This window comes from Papilio xuthus, unplaced genomic scaffold (genome assembly GCF_000836235.2).
Source record: "Papilio xuthus unplaced genomic scaffold, Pxut_1.1 DF828177.1, whole genome shotgun sequence".
In the NCBI taxonomy this organism is placed as follows: Eukaryota; Metazoa; Arthropoda; class Insecta; order Lepidoptera; family Papilionidae; genus Papilio; species Papilio xuthus.
In genome coordinates, this window is record NW_013530472.1 from 595,032 (window position 1) to 601,256 (window position 6,225).

Consider the following 6,225-nt stretch of genomic DNA (forward strand, 5'->3'; position numbering starts at 1 on the left):
ACGGACCAATGGTCTCGACGCCGAATGGGACAAAATGATATTCGGAGCCTAGACACCTGTATTTGCATGCTTTTGCATTTTCAGCCGCTTCACAAGCCGCACCTGCTCTGTTGTTGGTTCCATGTAGATGGGAAGGGGCCAGCGTGTCTGAACAGGTTGCATCCCATACCAGCACCCGACCCATCTTCCATGGAATCAAAATCATACCGTCAGGTCTCTTGCTACACCAGTCGGCTCTACTAGACTGGCACTTTCCCTAGAGGGGGAACGCTGCCAGTATCTTCGGGACCTTGCCTAAAGGGGCTCCTTTTAATAACATATTTTATTGAATTATTCGTTTTTTTTAATATTTTATTTTATATCATAGATTTAAGACTTTATGTAATTTAAAAAAATGTATACTATTATTTGATATTTAAAAAGATGATCTAGTTTTAAGGTTTCGTAACTTATCAATATCTTCATTAATAAAAATTACTTCCTTGATACTTGGAAATATTTTGTAGTTTTTATTCACAATGGTTCAATCTTAAGAATTGTAATTGTATTGTCGTTTACCGAAAATTATTGAAATACGTTTACTTAACATCTCCTTCCATCCTTCTTGCTGTGACTAAATATTAGGTAATAAGAATATGGCAATACCAAATACCACAAAAAGTTTTCCCTCTGTTTTTTCCCAAGAAATTCCGATTTTCAAGTGACACCGACAATTAGAAAAGTAACATTTTAACGCATGTAACTTAAAATAATGTCATCAAAATGATAATATTTCGCTATTTTGGGAAGAAAGTTGGTGAATTGAGGATTAAATATTTGAATTTACCAGAATAATACATAAAAACAATGTAGGAACAGGTATTTAGTAATCGTAAATAAAAATTATAGAAAACGTAACCTACAATTCTTTATTTTTTTAATTTTAAAGGTCTATTAGAGGAATCCAAAAGGTGATCTTCAATAACCTCCAGCACAAGTCGCGTCGAAGTATTTTTTCAAAACACAGGCCTTGGACGATAGATATAGATATAGACGAGAAAACGAGCCAAATAAATTCGGGAAGAAGGTTTTTTAGAACCTGTCAGAGAATGGACCTTTTTCAAGTAATTTCACTACATACATTTAGTGTATGATCTAAATAGACCAAAGATAATTTTAACATTTATTGTTTTGATACATAATAAATGTTGTCCAATTCCGGGGCAACTATGTTGAAGTAATGGTGGGAAAACAAAAGCAAGCAGAGAATCATAAGCCAACTCATACAGGAGCGTAATTGGGTCTTTGTTGAAGGATTAAACATATGTTTATAAACTGTAAGTTACTAATGTCCAATGCCACTATAATATTGTTATACTAAAGTGCCCGACTGGGATAAGTAGGCGACAAAATGTATTAGTATTTTTGCTAAAAAGATGATAAATATTATAATACACGTACATAGTTTTTATTGAAATTATTGTGTTAATAGTCAAATTTTTTTACATGCTTGTTTCTCAAATTGGTGAAAGTGAGCTTTTCATATTCGTTTGGCAAAGATAATGATACAATCTGAAGCACCACTCCTGGTCACCGCTGGGGTGATGCTGGTCGATCCTGAGATATTGAAAGCTATTGACATTGAATGGAGATATACTTTATGTGGGGATAAAGTTAGTATGATTAAATTTTTCTGTATATTACATTTGAACCTGGATAAGAGTGCAAGGGACTGAAATGTTTCATGCTTGTCAAGGTTGTCCATTAGGACCATCTGGTCCTGATGGACAACAGAACATAGATTGTTTGTTAATTTTTTTAATACTCTTTCAGATCACATTTCATCTAAAACTGGTAACATTTGAATTGGATGTTATGGAATCTATGGGTATTAAAGAAGAAAATCTCACCAATATGTTTGTAACTAGTTTAAGTTTAGTTAAAAATAAATAGTTATACAATGAGATGTTTTATTTTATATAACTTTACCATTACTTTCCGAGATCAAAATCCCCATATAATTTATTTTCTCAAAGATAATTACAAGGATGACAATATGTTTTATACAGAGATTTATGTGTCAGAAACCCATGGTAGATCTTGAATCTTGTCTAGTAACCTTAATAAGGTCATTAAATTAACGAATATGACCTTTTAAAAGCTTTTTCTCAGAAATAAAATCAAAATTATTAAGAATATACCATCACAAAATCGTGAATATTTCATAAACGGGAAAAATAAAAGTATACGATTATTTTAATATTTTATATTGATACATCTTATAATATAAGATAATACTGTAATAGGTATAATATTGTAGATTAATCAAATATTAGTTTCATGGGTGAGTTTACATTACTGTGGGTTTGGATTGCAGCTACATTTCCTTTCGTCGTTTCCTTCAGTTTTCTTCTCCAGTTCAAACATTTTCGCTATCGTTGGATCACCCCCTTTGATTACGGTTTTAAGTAGATTAGCTATTAATTTCTTGTTCATAGGTTCAGATTGACTTATTTCCCTTGATGGCTGCTCCACAATTCCTTCAGTATTACTTTGTATATTTTGCTCTGGTGCTGGCATTTTAATTTTTGTTTTAAATTGATGAATGAATCACAATCACAAAGAAACGAGTTATTAATCAAAATCAAAACCCCAAGGACTTGACAGTTGACAACAAATGACAAAAAGCTTTTTTTAATACATACATTTTACTTTGAAAAAACTGTCCTAAAAGATGTCCGATAGTTACTTAGTTTGAGTCGCAATTGAATCGACAAGCACGCCTCCAACTCCCCGGCAGAGATTAACAAGAACAGCAGAGACGAACACATTAAGAGATTAGCTCGCTGTACGCAGCTTATGTCATTTTCACGCGAGGATAGAACAGTAGGACAGTGCATCAATGCAGTACTGCTATTATTTGAACGCACACTTGCTATTCTATGTCCTTTATCAGGATTGTTTAAGCTATATTAGTAGGTACTGCACTGTCCTACTGTGTTGCCGTGTTACTCTGCCCTTGTGTAAAACTGGTATTAACAATTCTACCCAAATACTCACTACCTCACCACATCACTACACTATATCTGTATATCAGCTCTAAGTAAGCATAAAATGACTGAGTACTGCATAACTAATATTTCATGTAGCGTCCAAGGGACTGAAACATTTTACCTCGCTTACAGAGGTTTCTAAGTCAAGTTTCTCAATTATCAAGGTTGTCCAATAGAACCAGACAATGACTCTTGCTTGTAGACGTTTTTCGATTATCCTAGTCTGACTTGATTACATGACATCTTAGTGATATGGTTTTACTAGTTATGCATAATTTTTAATGATTTTTCTTACATAATAGTTACATATTGGTGCTGGACTTCACACAAAGAAACATTTATAACAATACTAAGTGTCGCTAGCAACTCTGTCTGCACCAAATTGAAAAAAAACTTAATTAGTAGCCAATGCATTCTTCCAGATTATGTTCTATATGAATGCCACATTTTACCAAGATCTGTTCAGCCTTATAGACATTCGCATTTAGACATTTGCATTTATAATATTAGTAAGAAGTAAGATAAATTAATGAGGTTTTTGATAAGAGATTTAAAATAAGACTACATTTTATTTTAATTACATAAATGTACAATAACTGTTTTCTGCGACAGGTTTTGTTCAGTATCTCTTTCAAGTATCAGAATAATTCTCATACTAAAAGCTGCGAAAGAAACTATGGACTTTAAAAGCATGGCATTGTATATTGAAAGCAAAGATAAAGACACTGCAGTTGCTGATGCTACAAAGGTTATTTTTCAGTGGACTGTTATATTTCCACTGGTGTAATACTGAATGCAAATAATTTATACAATTATTTCTGTTTCTGGAAATTCATGGTATTATGTGTCAATGTAATAAAAATATAATATTAAATGCATGTCTTATCATGGGGTTCTGAGACCGAAATTCCCGTTTACAACTTATTGTTATCTCGGTTTTGTCAAAGATAATGAAAGGGATGATGGTATGTTTTAGACAGAGATTTTGGTCTCAGAAGCTCACAGTTCAATTATTAGTTTCATGGGTGAGTTTACATTACTGTGGATTTGGGTTGCAGCTACATTTCCTCTCGTTGTTTTCTTCACTGTTATTCTCAGGTTCAAATATTTTCGCTACCGTTGGATCACCCCCTTTAATTACGCTTTTTAGGAGAGTAGCTATTAATTTCTTGTTCATTTGTTCAGATTCACTTAATTCCCTTGATAGCTGCCCCTGCTGTTGCTGAGTATTACTTACTGGTGCAGGCATTTTAATTTATGTTTTAAATTGAAGAATGAATCACAATCACGAAGAAAGGAATTATTTGGAATTATTGATCAAAATCAAAACGTCAAGTTGTAGTTTTTTTAATTATTCGCTCCTGAGAGCAGGCAAGGGAACTAACCCATACAGCCTTGTCTTTTTTATTTTGAATATATCGAATTTTAAAATGTTAAGGCCGGAATAAATTCTCATTATTCTTTTTTCCATCTCTTAATATCCATGAAAGCCGAATCCAAGTCTTATTTTCTTTAATTTTTATATTTTCAAAAAACGTAAAGGCTTACATGTATGTAGATTCGTCAAACCAATATTTCCAAAAACATGGATACCATGTTTCATATTTCTTTCATAGTATTATGTACAAAATTGCAAAGTGCTAAATATATCTTAGTATTGCGAGAAAATCAAGGAATACTTAATTCTGAATTAATTGATATATACCAACGACCTTTTCCTGCCTCTCAAATAGCATTCCATTGCATTCTTTATTTATCTTTGTTAACTGTTTTTTATTAATTGAGTATACCTATATTTTACTAATAGTATAAACGCAATGTTTCATGGATGTTAGTGTGTTAAAAGGTGTTTCCAGAACTGCTGCATGGCCTTGCTGAAATTTGGCATATATGTAGAAGCCTGGAAGAACACATATTCTACTAATTAAGTTTTTTTTAATTTTATGCGGACGAAGTCAAGCGACAGCTAGATATGCGTTATTAACTAAATCAATGAGTTTGTAATGATAAATTAAATTAAAAATTAGGTTTTCGCACTTAGATGAGAAGTAAAGACGATATTTATTTTATTAATGTACAGCACACTTAATTGCTACCAGTTTATTAACGCCTTTAAATCGAAACAGTATAAGAAAGTCATAAATAAGTTTTATCCTTATAGTTTTGAACGATAAAAAACAAAGTACCTATACAAATGTTTTCAAACATAATTTGTAGCGACGACATCTTTTGTCGACGTTTCATAACGTGTGCATTTAGAAACTCGTTAAGGTAATTTCAAAACGATATACTAGATGCCGCTACTACGTAAAAAAATATTTTTGTGTATGGGATTTTCAGTTTTCTATGAGTGTGAGTTTTTCTTCTTCCAATAGCGATTTCCTTGATTACTTACTTTTTACTAATTAATATATATGACGTAAACTAAATTTAATACGTACCAATTCTTGAAATGACCATTTCTATAAATTATTTACAATTATGTGTACATACCGACCAGGGATATTAAAGAGGTCATTTAAAACAATTTTATTTAAGGGAACATACCCATACTACGTGACCTAATTTTTAAGTTTTTTCAACCCCTCCTTCTCCTCGGTGACCACTCGTAGTACATGCCAATACCCCCTTTAGTTCTAACGTAGTAATTCATAATTATGATTTTTAATCATTACACAAACATGAAAAATAAATTGGCTCATACTCGTCTTTATTGCATAAGACTGCATGCATACTTAAATTACTAGTGAATTATGTATTATGAAAAATAACAACTAACGACTACGTGACAAAAACCTGAGCCACCCCCCCGCTTCTGTGGCTAACCGTAGTATTTTAAGGACCCCCCCCCTCTAAACGGGTCACGTAGTATGGGTACGTTCCCTAACTGGCCATTTTTGTTTTCTTTTCAATTGTCAATTCTTGTATTGAAGTTCTTTATGCTTAGAATTATAGGTACTTAATGAACTGAATATTTTATAGGTAATGTATCACACGAATCTATATAGTTATATGGTAACTACGCAAAGGGAGTAGATTGCAAAAAGCACCTACATTTAACTACCCGACGCGACGCTGTTGGGGGGGGGTTGTCGAGGTTTTGGGGATGGCGAGGGGGTGAGCGGGGGAGCGAGACTCGTTAACTATGCAAATACCACGCGGCGGACTAGCCAAATTGTATGACGACCATCAA